A 14,512-nucleotide genomic window follows, 5' to 3' on the forward strand; every position below is an offset into this window, starting at 1 on the left:
ATCTAGTGGCCTGTTACAAACTAGCCAGAGGGGACCAGCAGGCACTGGGGAAGTCCCTATTCCCCTGAGCACTACCAGGAGTGACCAGGAATAACAGTCACAAGCTGGCAGAGGGTAGATTTAGGCTAAGTATCAGGAGGCGCTACTTCACAATCAGGGCGGCTAGGATCTGGAACCAACTTCCAAGGGTGCTGGCTCCTACCCTGGGGGTCTTTTAAGAGGAGGCTAGATGTACACTTTTCTGGGGTCGTTTGACCCCAGTACTCTTTCTTGCCATGGCAGGGGGTCAGACTCGATGATCTGCTCAGGTCCCTTCTGACCCTAGAAGCTATGAAACTATGAAACTATGACTTTAGGTTGCAACAGATACTATCCATCCCTAAGAATAAAGATCACCTTTGGAGTTACATCATGAATGTAGTAATTATATATACTTTTTATTGTAGGACAAAAAAACACAAATGGAGAAATTAGTGGACACACACTGGCTACTTAAATGAGTGAAGTCGGAATAATTTACCTCAAAATAGCCCTCCATATAAATATCCCAGTATATAGGGCTAATTCTGATTTTATACCCAGAAAGCATAACTAGACCAACTCCCTTTCCTACAGAAGACTCTGGGAGGCTTTCCCAGTAGTGCATGTGGGCTGGTGGACTACTGGGAAAGCCTCCTATTCAAAATTGCTCCTGCCTGCTCCAGAGTCTTCTGTAGGAAAGGGAGTTGGTCTAATGCAAGGGCATTAGTTAGGCTGGCTTCAGGATACTGTAAATAGTATTGGGGGATGAGTTACCTACTGGAGCACAAGAGGTAGCAGATGTATAAGCCATTTTTCTCAGTCTCTATGCTGGGGTGAACATCTGTGAGAGAACGTGCTCTCCCATATTATGTCCTGTCATTAACCAACCATACAGATTTCCAAAATGCATTGTCAGTATTTTTGTATCGATAACTGACTTAGTAAGGGATTTTGACACTGCCAGGAGAGCACAGTTTGCCAGGAATTCAATCATTTTCATTGTGCACTCTGCCTTGCCAATCACCCTAAATGAGACAGTAAAAAATCTTTAAATTTAGGCCAATGAAACCATGCAAGCCGCAACAAGCCTATAATTGTATTAACAAATAGGGTGATTATGAAGTTTGATGTTTAAGCTCATAACTGCAGCTCTGGTATTTGCAGAAAAAGACAACTTTATCAATTGTTCACATGACTCTTCATCAGCAGAAAATAAATGAGTCTGTGCTTCGTGCAATTTTTCCTTGAATTGAGCTTTGTTATTAAAGTTTTCAAATTAGATCTGAAGGCAGCAACAAAAAAAACCCTGAAAACTTTATGACTCAGTTGACTGCTTTAGTCTTCTGGACATATGGCATAGGTCTTGGGGACTTATATATTGCTGCTATTTATATTATGAGTGCCTATTTAATAAGAGAGCCTGCTCCTATTTTAGGCTGTGTCACAAATAATGTAATTTGGGAATTCTGGGATTCAATTCACAGAATCATAGGAAGTTAGGGTTGGAAGGGACCTCAGGAGGTCATTTAGTCTAACCCCCTGCTCAAAGCAGGACTATGCCCAACTAGATCATCTCAGCCAAAGCTTTGTCTAGCTGGGTTTTGAAAACTTCCGAGGATGGAGTTTCCACCACCTCTCTGGGTAATCTGTTCCAGTGTTTTACTATCCTTGTAATGAGAAAATTCTTCCTAATATCCAACCTAACCTTCCGTTGCTGTAACTTGAGACCATTGCTCCTTGTTCTGTCATCTGCCACACTGAGAACAGTCTAGCTCTATCTTCTTTGGAACCAACAGTAGTTGAAGTCTTCTTTTAAATTTCCCTTCAGGCTTCTCTTCTCTTCTGCAAACTAAATAAGCCCAGACCCCTCAGCCTCTCTTCCTAAGTCATGTCCCCCAGCCGTCTCACCATTTTTGTTGCCCTCAGCTGGACTCTCTCCAATTTGTCCACGTCCTTTCTGTAGTGGGGGGCCCAAAACTAAATACAGTACTCCAGAAGTGGCCTCACCAGTGCTGAATAGAGGGAAATAATCACTTCCCTTGACCTACTGGCAACACACCTACCAATGCAGCCCAGCATGCTTTTGGCCTTCTTGACAACAAGGGCACACAGATGGCTCATATTCAGCTTATTGTCCACTGTGACCCCCAGGTCCTTTTCTGCAGAGTTGCTGCCCAGCCAGTCAGCCCCCAAGTAGGTCAAAGGAAGTTCCATCCTAAGTGCAGGACTTTGCACTTGTCCTTGTTAAATCTCATAAGATTCCTTTTGGCCCAATCCTCCAGTTTGTCTAGGTCACTCTGAATCTTAGCCCTATCCTCCAGTGTATCTACTACTCCCCCAGCATCATGTCATCTACAAAATTGCTGAGGGTGCACTCAATCCCATCTTCCAGGTTGCTGATGAAGACATTGAACAAAACCAGCCCCGGGACCAACCCTTGGGGCATTCCATTTGATACTGGCTGCCAACTAGACATTGAGTCATTGATTACTACTCTCTGAGCCGGATGCTCTAGCCAATTTTCTAGACACTTTAAAGTCCATTCATCTGGCCCATACTTCTTTAGCTTGCCTGGGAGAATGCTGTGGGAGACTGGATCAAAAGACTTGCTAAAGTCAAGGTACACTGCATCTATAGAGCCAGTCATCTCATCATAGAAGGCAATCAGGTTGGTCAGGCATGACTTACCCCTGGAGTAGATAATTCTCTTGTCTATGTCTTATAACCTGGCAAGAAAGAAATTTCCGTTAAATGGGCAGAATATCCCTTTGTCATGACAGAACAGTTTTCAAACATAGCCCTTCACACGCTCAGGGAACAGAACAACAGCATGGTGGACTGTAGCTATGGTGGAGATGGATCAACATGTCTGACTGGGCAGATGACTGTAAAGAAGTTCTTGGTTTATTAGAAGTGCATGGCAGGAGGCATAATTTTGGGCTCAGGGATCAGATCCCAATATTTGTCTCTCCTTCTTGTACTCTGCTTTCTGCATGTTCTTTCGCAGCATTTGATAAATTAAGCTTCATAAAAAGCTTGTGATAGATATATATGTATATATACGAAGCTGGGGGAGTAGTAGATATGTAGTAGTAGGTGTGTTATACACACACACACACACACACACACACGATTTTATATATTATATATATATCTATCTTACGTGGTGTGTGCATATATAACATAAGTGTGTGCATATACATATATATACACACACATACACACATATACATGTGTATATATATATATTTATATATACACACACACGTACATACATTGCAAGCAGCAATGTTTATTATTTCTATTTTCTCCCTTTTTAAAGTCTTGTACTATGAAATATGGTTCTTGAAATACGGGTGCGACACAAACTAAATCCTCCCCCCCCATTTTTAGACAGAACTGGAGCTTATACAAGTACATGTTTGCTTATAAATATTTCTGCATTAGTTCAATGGAGTTTTGGTGATACATGAGTAATTGTATCAAGTAAATTGGTGACAAAAAAAATTTCCTTCTGTCTAAACTTTGTATCTATGAGACTCTCCCATACTCCAGCATAGACAAAGTCATTTTTTTCAGATAGGAATTATTTTTCTCTAAATGTGTTTCCTGCAGTATATCTGGGACTTGCTTTCTTTTATATCCCATCAGTTCCTCTGTCAAGTGATTATTCTTTGAGTTTTTCTATCAGATTCCTTGGCTGTTTTGATTCTTTGCTTTCCCTTGACCTTCTCAGGCTTTCACATTCTCCTGTTCCACAGTTGTAGCTTGCCCTACATCTTGTACAAACCCTCAGATGATTTTCAAAACAGGAAATCTGCATGCTTTTCTTGACCCCCTTACCCGAAAAACTGTAATTAAAGGGCATTTTCCATTAGAACTCATTACAGGATTTCTTCTATCTTGAAGAGCCCATGGACACTTAAACTTATCCTTCTAGCTGCTTAATATTAATGATTAATAAGTATTGATTTATCAACTACTAATAGGAAATTCAGACATCAATTTATTTGTTAAAGAAGTTACATTATGCAAGTCTTATGTACACTATTAATTTACTTACATATTTATGTATTCTACCGGTGATTTGAAAAATAAAGGCTATGACATTTACTTACATCCTGGGGTTTAATCTGAGTTATAATGGAGATATAGATGAAGCTATCAAGTCTAGCTACTGAAGCTCCAATTCAGCAAAGCACTTATGCATACAAGTAACCACATCCCTCCTCAGAAAAGCATTTAAAAGTGTTCTTTAAGTATGTTTTGAATAGGGATGGGATTACTCAAGTGCATAAGAAGCAGCAGAAACTCTAGTGCTTTGCATAACTGGGACTCCTTTTTGTGTAGGAATAAATGAATACACAAAGTGCAGAGCATTTCTTTTATTGAAACCTCTGTTTGAACAAATTGTACAAAAAGAGAGATTTCTTTTTCTTGTCCATATTTTTGGAAGTTATAGCATGAATTATACATTTATGTCTCATGAAAAGAAATGCTGAAAATAGTTTAAACCTTTTCTATTGACAAAGTGAAATCTCCAGCAACATCATGAGACCTCTCAACCTTCAGGAAATTGCTATTCATTTCACTTAAATATAACAAATATTTATTTCCCTAAATGCCCATGAACTCTATGCTACAGCAAAAAATGACCTGGACATTTTTCTGAAATTGCTATTTGTACTTTCTAATTACTTCCAGCATGTAGGGCACTATTCTTCCATAACTTATTGAAAAAATAAACCCCCCCCCTTTTTGATATTCATTAAGCTTTGATTTAAAGTGATTGGTTTCTACCTGAATGGAGTGAAATTTTCTTTTTGGGAGGTTTATTAATACATTAATAAATGCATTTATCATTCTTTCTCTGTCAGTTCTCTTGGGAACAATTACACAAAGAAATTATTAATGTACAAGAAAACAACAGTTAAAATCTCAAAGGGTAATAAGGGTGTGGAACATATACAAATGTTTAAACATATTTAACAATGGAGCATGGCACAAATAACAAACACTCCATAAAACTATTTTAATAATTTATCTGTTTGTTATTATCAGCCACAATGCACTACATATGCAAACATTATTTATGCAAGAAATGAAAAATCTATATATGTAAGACAGATTCCCTACTCAAAGAAATTTACATTCAAAGGACCTGATATTACTTAAAACTTATCTTAATATAATATTATTTATATTTATATGCATATTTAGGTATGTATATCAGTGTTTTTAGGGTCAGGGCCAAAGATGATGTTTCAGTCAATCTTAACAGATCTTCACATCAGGTTTAACCCTGTATGCTCCTAGAAAGAGATCATACATTTTCATAGATCCTTTTCTTTTCATCATAATCAGTGGGTAACAATAATACCTCATGGTTAGAATATATTTAAAAAAACAGCAAACATGTTTGCTTTTTAGGGTTTTTTGGGGGGGAATGAAAATGGGAATAAAATCTTATTTCAATTAAAAATTTAACCCACTATTTTTAATAGTAATTGTCTGTTTTCCTTCATAGTTCATCTTACTACTTTTAATGTTATGTCTGATAAGAAATATAAACTTTGGTATAATCAAAGTACACTGTATTACCAGGATATCTGAAGTTATGCTTAGTAATCTGACATTAATAGTACAACCTTTAGCTATTGATAAACAAGATTGAGATGAGAAAGTTGAATACCTGTTCACTGAACTTTTAAAATGGTGTACAACAACTGGCAATTATTGAGTTATATTTTCTATAATGTGGCCATTATGTTTTAATAGAGATCTCTACCTTTATTATAATCTGCAAAGCAAGCTGCTATGTTGCTCACCAACATGATTTTTCTTCATGTCACTGAACAGTATTTAAAGGTCTGGGGGGGTTGTTTTTGTTTTTTGTGAGGTTTTTTTGGGGGGTGGGGAGGTTGAGTCCCTGAATCAGGTAGAATCTCACCCTGCTTTTGCTCTGGCACTCCCTCCATTCTCCTCTATATTCAGCTGCACATCCTCCTCCCCTCCCACCCTGTCCTTCCCCTGTCCATTGATGCTGCTGTGCCCTGCTGCCCTAAGGCAGGGGTGGGGATGCTTTGGAGCTGCTCCTGTTCCACTCTAGCTAGGTTGCACTTTGAGCTGGCCTTAGTTGGGGACAGTGACAGTGGTGGCAACAGTAGTGGTGGCAGGGCCTAGGTTCTCCCTTCTTGCCTGGTCCTCCTGCCTATTCCCCACCAGCCAAGGAACAGATGCAGATACAGGCGACCCTTGCCATTTGCGGGGGATACATTCCTGAATCCCCTGCAAATGGCAAAATTTGTGAATAAGTCACTAGAGGGGGCGGCGGCCGGTGGGGGTTTCACAGCTCCGGTGGTGACAGAGCTCCTGTAACTGTATAAAGTGTATTTAAAATGTGGGTGCCTCGTTCATGAATATTTGAAACTGCGAATGCTGAACCCATGAATAGCAAGGATTTCCTGTATAAGGAAGCTGCCCGCTGCTGTTACCACCACTCCCAGCCCACACAGCCCAGCTGGTGCAGGAGCAGGAGCAGTAGCAGCTTTGTAGTTCCTTCTGCCTGTGGGTCAGCCAGGGACACCAGCAGTGGCATGTGGAGGTAGGGAGTCAGAAAGGAAGTGAGGTGTCTTTACACCCCCTTTACAAAATCCTGGATATGCTTATGTTTCTAGTTATATGGATATAACACTGACTGTGAGAAGGGGAAAGTTGTCATTATAGCTTTATCCACAGAGACTAAGGACAGTTGTTCTTTGGTATATATTCTTGAACATTTGACAAAGTAATGTTTCTTGCAAATATTTCTTCCAACTGTAATAACGGTAAAAACACCCAGACAAAGCTCCTTAGCAGAAATAATATGTCCTGAAGAAATGTACTGAGATTTCTTCATAGGAATATTGTGTATCCAGATCACCAGATAAAATTAAAACTTTCTATAAAGTGGAAAGCAGGGCAATGTCTGCCTAACTTCAGTCTAACATGGCTAACTACCTCTCTCTTTCAAACAAGTGTTACAGTTTGTTTCATTTTTAAAACAATAATAGGTCACTTCCAAAAAACAATTATATCCAGGAGAGAGATTTCCTCATATATAATAAAATGAATTACAGCAAGTGCTGTTATTGGCACTTGCAGCAGAGAGATGAAGGATAAAATGAACAGAGAAATTCCCTGTCTCCATTGAAACGGTTTCTCCAGGTGTTTGAGATAGTTGCACTACTGCTGCCCGTAATGTACTACTTCTAATATTTTCAAGAGAGAAGATATTAGCCTGAAAGGTGAAATATGATGTATTTCACAACACCAAATAAATTATTTTTGTTGGTACGTAATCTTAAAGGATTGGGCAGACCCTGGGGAAAGCAATATTCAGAACAATGATAGAATTTAATTTGGAAAAAAGGCTTCAGTAGCTTCTAGTTAATGATGGGTAAGGATCACTCTGGGTAATTTTCTATCCATTAGTTTCATAAGTAGAAAAAATAAAGCTCATCTTATAGGAGGATTTTTCAAAGGCAGCTCAGGACCCAGTTAGCAAATTAAGAAGGTAATTTTCAAAAAAGCTAAGCATAGTGAGTGGTGTTGAAAATCACTTTTGACTGAATGAGAGAAGCACATCCACAGATCTGGCCCACTTTTTGTTTCTGAAGTTTTGGAAACTTGACTATGATCTCGGGCCCACAATTGTTACCAGACAAATTCATGGTACTCGTGTGCAAAAGCATGAAAACCAAGGAGGCAGATTATCTTAAAAATGTAGTAATGCCTTATTGACTCAGCAAACCAATTTATGGTACTAAGATATTCCATTTCTGTTAACAAAGAATTGAAGGGCCTACTTAGTAATAATTCAGGTGGTGCAACTTCCTTCTTAGTAAACTGAAAGTAAATGGTCTGGAATTTTGAATCTTGACTGAAAAACCTTCCATATTGGATATGAAGCATTTCACTTGTGCTGTGAAGGCAGATTAGCAGTATCTGGCAGTCCCACACGATCTAGTTATAATTGCAGGTGCTGCTAAAACCTTTAAAGATATTTATTGGGGGGGTGCTCATTTCTGGAGCATTATTGGTAAATGATGGAGAACAGTTATAATCTGTTAGTTAATATACTACTACATAAGTAAAAATGGGCTAAGAGCAACACACTTGTTAAATTAAAGAGCACTTCACAATTAAACAGCAGTTGGGAATAGCATCCAGTTAAAAAGTAAGCAGTAAATTGATGTTTTCTTTAGAAACATTCATATTATGAGAATGAGATGACATAAGGCCTTAAATTTTTTCTGGCTATAAAGAGAAAAAAGCTAGCAATAAGTAGACCAGGAAGGATTCATGTTCCTCTTTTTGGGTTTACACCCTTGGATATAGTCTGAAGTTTCCAGGACCTGTGGGCCTTTGTAAATTTTCCATCTTCTTTCTGAGTTCCATGGCTTTCCCTACACTTCATCTTGGTTGCTATCAAAGTGCTGTCATTGCCACAGGGGAATTCAGTTATATAATTCAGCCTGTGTGTGAAGTCTCTGACATCTATCCCTCTGTTTGGTAGAGTGAGAAATCTCTGTTGCCGTAAAAATTACACATGCAGAGGGTTGATGAAGATTTTCCTGCCTTGCTACTGCATGGTAATAAACTTCTGCTATAACTTGCAGGGGCGCATCCAGCTGAGCGCGCACATGCCTCTTGCAGCATCTCAAACCCCTTTGAGATGCTGCAAGAGACATGTGTGGGAACAAGAAAATGTTCCCTGTGCTGCAAATTTGTAGTGTGGAGGCCAAATAAGACCCCTGGATATAGGGGTCAAACAATACTGCCCCTGACCATGCCCTAAAGCAATTGGAGGTTTGGTCCTTGACAGAGACACTCTGTAGCCTGACAGAGCTCCCTGTGGTTGGCCCTTTCCCTGGTGCTGAAGCACACTGCCAGGCAGGCAGTGGTACAAGCTACAGGGACCTAGACCCAGCTTCATGCCAGGTAAATAGGGGGCTGGGGGACTAGAGGAGTGGGGAAAGGACCATGGTGCAGGCCCTGCCCAGCCCTAGCCCCTGTTGGTTTCCCCAACTCGCCATTTGTTCCCCCCACCCTTATTCATTCCCCCAGCCCACCATTTATTTCCCTTGCCCCACTTTGGAGGCTGGAGATGAGCAGGAGAACAAGCAGGAGGTTGAACACGAGCAGGAGAACAGCAGGACGCTGGAGACAAGCCCCTGCAGATGAGCTGGAGACACTCCCCTGCTGTCTCCTGCCTCCTGCTTGTTTTCCTGCTCATCTCCAGCCTCCACAGACTGGAGACAAGCAGGGGAATGAGCAAGGGGCTAGAGACCAGTGGGGAGGGGGGCTGAGGGGGATCTGTAGCCTGCTCCATGCCAACACCACCAGTCACCTGAAGCTGGAGGAGGAATGCCCGTCCAGAATGATGGGTGGAGTATGGCTCCAGTGAAGCGGGTCAGGCAGACGCAGAGCAGGGGAATACGGGTGGGTGGCATGGAGCTGGGGGGATGGGGGGACGGGCATAGGCAGACTAATACATGGGCAAGCTGGGCACAAGTTCCAGGGTAGCCCCACATGTGGGGCTGGGGCTCGGCATCTGGAGTGGGGCAGTGGAAGGCATAATCTGTCATTGCCTCAGGTCCACCCAGCTCCTCCCACCAAGACATAGGGGCTAAAGAGGAGTCCCAGCCTCAGGGCAAGGGGCTGCTTCCCCACTTTGCCCCTGCTGGCCCACACGGCCCTCAGCCCCCACATCCAGGCTCCTCCAGCCCAGCCCTGAGCTGGTAACAAGCTGGAGCCGCCAGTTCCCCCATGGAGCCCATGGCTGCTGATCCTGTGGGGACACGTGCCTGCCCATCCCAGGACTCTGGCTCCTCAGCAAGTGGTGGCTCTGCCAAGCATGGGGGCTGCAGGGGTGGGCTGTGCATGGGACATAGAGTGAGAGACAAGACCAGACCTGCTTGAGGTTGCAAGGCAAGCCCATGTGTGCGAGGACCAGGATTTGCTGCCCTGGGCATCTGGTGGGGATGTGCTGGTGGAGGGATTGCAGGGAGGGAGTGGTGGAAGCTGGCAGGTGCTGGGGACTCCCCTGCCCCATCGGTGATCTGGTGCCCCCCCAGACCTGGGAGGCACCAGTCACCTGTGCACCCACACACCCACTCACATCCCTCTGCTTCCCTTCCCACTCCCTCCTGCAAACCCCACATCACACACCCACCATGCGATAAGGAAACCAAAAGCAAATATTAAAACATTTAGATATTTAGGATTTATTTTATTATGATGCTAGAGACACTGGTAGGATTCCAAATTGCTTTAACATTTTAAATATAGCAATAAAACATTGCCCATCTGATCAATTCCTCTCTCTCAGTCTTTTATTCTAACTGTGGAAGAATGTGGATTTTGGGGTATTTTAAAAAGTGAATTTGGGATGCTGCTTCAGCAGTCTAGCTGACACAAGGGGCTAGTGTCCCCAGACACCAAGTAGCAGGGCCTCAGAAGCTCCTGTCTATTTGTGTTACCCAAATGCTGTGGGATCAAGACCCACCTAACTAACTAGTGGCCCCTATGGTGTGGGGCCAATGAATGAATAGCACAAGTAATTCCTTAGGATAACTAAAGGAAAAACAGGATAGGAGTGATGTGGGGGTCAAAGGTTCAAAATGTGAAAATAAGTGCTCCAGAGGGGGCGCAGAGCCCCCCAGGCCGCACCCACTGGTCCTCAAATGCATCCAAGGTGCTCTGCCTGGAAACATGCATGAACAAGTGAGAGGAAAGTGGCCCTGCAATCTCTGGGTACCTTCCTGGTCAGAGCCTCCTTCCTAGTCAAGTACAGGGCCCACCTCAGAAGCTCCTGAGGGCAAGTAGCCCTGAGCTGCTGGCCACGGCAGGTTTTTATACTGCTGGGGCCAGCACAGGTGCTGACCCCAGGCTCTAGCTCCCTGTGGCTGCAGATCTGGAAGGAGCCAGGCTGAGTTATTTTGCCCCAAGTGGCACAATGTGGTATATTTTGTCTAGTCTCTTGGCATATATAAATCACAGTCGCATAGATTAGGTCTTACATTACCTGATTATTCCTTGCTTCTTTCTTTTCAGTGGTAAGCCCGAGTCTCACCTGCCACATCTTGTTCTTAAAGGATTATTCTGGGAGGATGTAACTTAAACACCACGGGCAATGAAGTACTGATCTATTTTATTGAGATTTTGAACTTTCTCATAAAACAATTTTTTTTGTAGACCAGAAAAATTAAAACTCACAGTGTGATTTTTATGATAAGGTTCTTTTATTAGGTATCTATCTAATTTTTATACATTGTTTCTTAGGTTTCAGTGTCTCCTGAGCTGGACGAAATGACAGAAGTTTGTTTCCCAAACTGCTGATTAACTCTTTCCCTAGTGGAGGTAAGTATCATGTCCCTTATACTCTTTAAAACATCAAAACTTAAACTCAAGCCGTATAAACACAGACAAGATTTTGTCTTTTGGGCTTGAGGTTTTTGCCTGTTTTCCTTTTTTTTCTTTTCTTCTAAAACAAGAGACTCATAAAAGTGAGCGCCTTCCTCTTTAAATCCTTTAAATGGTTCCGGGCTTGTATTTTTATGTTTCTTCCTGACAATAGTGCTCCAGCCCAGCCCAGCCCAGCCCAGCCCAGCCCAGCCCATCATTGTAACTAAAGAATTTAAGAAAAATTTTACTTGGAACTGTTGGACTCCGGCATCTCTTCTCAACAGATCCCCAAATTCGTGCCGGCTCCAGGATCTCGTTCCTGACAGTGATTCTTTATTCCTTCCCTCCTGGCTCATCGCAATCTTCTGTCTTTTCTAGCCAGCTGATCCCCAACTCCTCTTTGCCTCTGCCTTTCCAATTGGTTCTCTTCTTGTTTCTGCGCACCATGCCTCCATCCTTGTTGTCATCCAGGTCTCTCCCTTCCTCATTCTCTCTGGGGACGCTCTAGTTGCATCAAGCAGCTACTCCAGAAGTGCGGCTCCCTTTTTTCCTGCCTTAGTTCTTGCCAGTGTTCGGTTCATGGCATTTGCCAGCTCTCTATCTTCATGACACACAATTTGCTTCACAACAAAGTGCATGTCCAGGCATGTGTGCTCAGGCAAAAAGCCCCGGCTCAACTTTGCACTGCTTCTTTTGAGCTGCTGTAAACACATGTGCTTGCATGTGTGGATGTACCCCAGGAGAGTATTTTTATAAAGATTTTATAATTTGAATAAAATGACAGCAATCTATAAAGCCTGCAGATGAAGGATCCTTACTGAGGCAAGACTGTTACTAAGAAGAAAATGAGGCCTGCTTCTTCAGATTCAGAAGCATGGAAGTGAGAAAAAAAACTATTCCCCATAATAAAGCATGAGGCAAAGGCTCATAATCTAGAGTCTCCTCAGTACTCAAAATCCTTTTAGGGGAGATTCTGTCACCATAGTTCCCCTAAGAAATGAAGATATAGATGTTGACATTTGCCCATGTTCAACTGTGGTCTTCTAACTGGGTGGTAGAACAGGTATCTGAAGGGAATACATAGGAGGTAGTGTTTGTTCCTCTTGGTGGGAAAAGAGGGAGAGAAAATGCCAGCAACATAAACCATTGAGGAACTACAATAGTTTTGACTGCTGATGGTTGATGTACCATACAAAAAGAGCAGGTGACAGAGCTTAGAATATGTAGAAAGAGTCTGTGGCATACCTTTTACTTTCAGCAGTAATCATTATTGAGTTCTTCCTAAGCAGCAAAGATTCATTTTGAAAGCTAACTTTTCTAGCTGAGAGACTAAAGTCTTCATTAATCATTAAATGGTCTTATTCTATTTTGAAATTAGTCCTGTGCACTTTGATATCACTAGGATCTTTTGAATAAACTTTATCTGAAGTTTCTAGGAGAAATAATTCTGAAATAAGATAGAAGACAAAATGTTTAGAATGTTAAAAACATAAATACCTTTATGTTACCCATTGGCCATGTCTACATGAGCAGCGGACTGTACAGTTGTTACTGCACAGTCATTTAGTACTTGCATAACTAAGTATTAAACAACTGTACAGCAACTGGCATTACTGTGAAGTAGCATTCGTCCCTGCAGTTTTTTTCTGATGCTACTGTTTAGTAGCAATGAGCTACTGGGCAGTAGCATTTTGTGTAAAGCTGATCATTGTTACATATTTGCAAGCACTATCTTTGTAGCTGGCTGGCTCTTTTTATAGCTGAATAGTCATTTTTATGATGTGGTAACTACTTTGCACATGGCCAATCTAAATCTATTGCATGATTAACCAATTAATTGCACAATATATGCAACTTGCTGCAAGGGACTGTGAAACTGAAACAGTCTTTTACTGAAGATATCTATGAAATCATCTTGGTAAATCCATGAATAGTTAAGGTTCTATAGGACATGTTATGTGGAAAAGAGGTGCAGGCTGCTGTCCACAAATAATTAATATGTCCAAATAATTTTACAAATGCTTAAAATAATTTATTCATAAAGAGCAAGTCATTAGCACTTTGCTCTGAAATGTGGATCCTACAGGGCACATCTACACATTCAGTAATGTGATGCAATTATGATACAGTAACTTTAGTACCTGTAATGACAGGAATTACCTTAATGCACTGTAACTGGCACTACTGCACATTAGTCCTATGTTTTTAAGTGATGTTAAAGTGCTTTAGACAAAATCTAGTGTGCATTAACTCATTAGCATGGGCTTTGCCCACTGCCCTACTGCACAGTAGATTTAGTCTAACGCACTCAAAGTGTCTTGTGTAGACATGCCCACAATCATTTAATATTCACTCAGAAAAGAGGAATAAAAATAAATATACAAAACTAAAATGTCTATCAGATACTCTGTGAAACAAAGCAAACACTGTTTAAATGTCATTCTGCAGTTCTTTTAATAAGCTATCAAAAAGTTCTGTAATTGTTTTATGAAAAAAGTATTTTCGTTCCTTAAATACCAAATCTTGACCTGACATAGGATATCAAAGAAAGACGAATCGGATAGATGAATTCTGAAGGAAACGCTGTCAACATCTGTTGCAAATACCTGTTCTGGAGAGGTGTGGGTGGGGTGTAGCGGAGGAGAAGCCCCATGAAGACATTTGATGGGACTCTCTTAACCATGTGATGGACTATCTTGAAGAAAAGGTACATTCCCATTCACCCATTATATCACATAAGACCAAGGTATGGCAGGAAAACTCAGGGTGATAGGAACTGAGAATGGGGCTGTTGTTTAACACTTCCACCACTGGAAGCCTATTCCTCACCCCCAGCTATAGACTGTCCCCAGGGAAGCTGCATCAAGCTCATAACTTTCAAACAAAGTAATAAGATTTTTTTTTACTTTAGTCTTGACTTGTAGACATCTAAGGATGAAGAATCCATTCCATCCACAGTACGATGTTTGACTACTGTCATTTAAAAAAATGTGCCTTATTTCTAGTCTGAATAGCTGCCTATACAGAACGATGTAATAGAACT

This window comes from Gavialis gangeticus, unplaced genomic scaffold, assembly GCF_001723915.1.
Source record: "Gavialis gangeticus isolate Ggan-Ray unplaced genomic scaffold, GavGan_comp1, whole genome shotgun sequence".
Lineage (NCBI taxonomy): Eukaryota > Metazoa > Chordata > Crocodylia > Gavialidae > Gavialis > Gavialis gangeticus.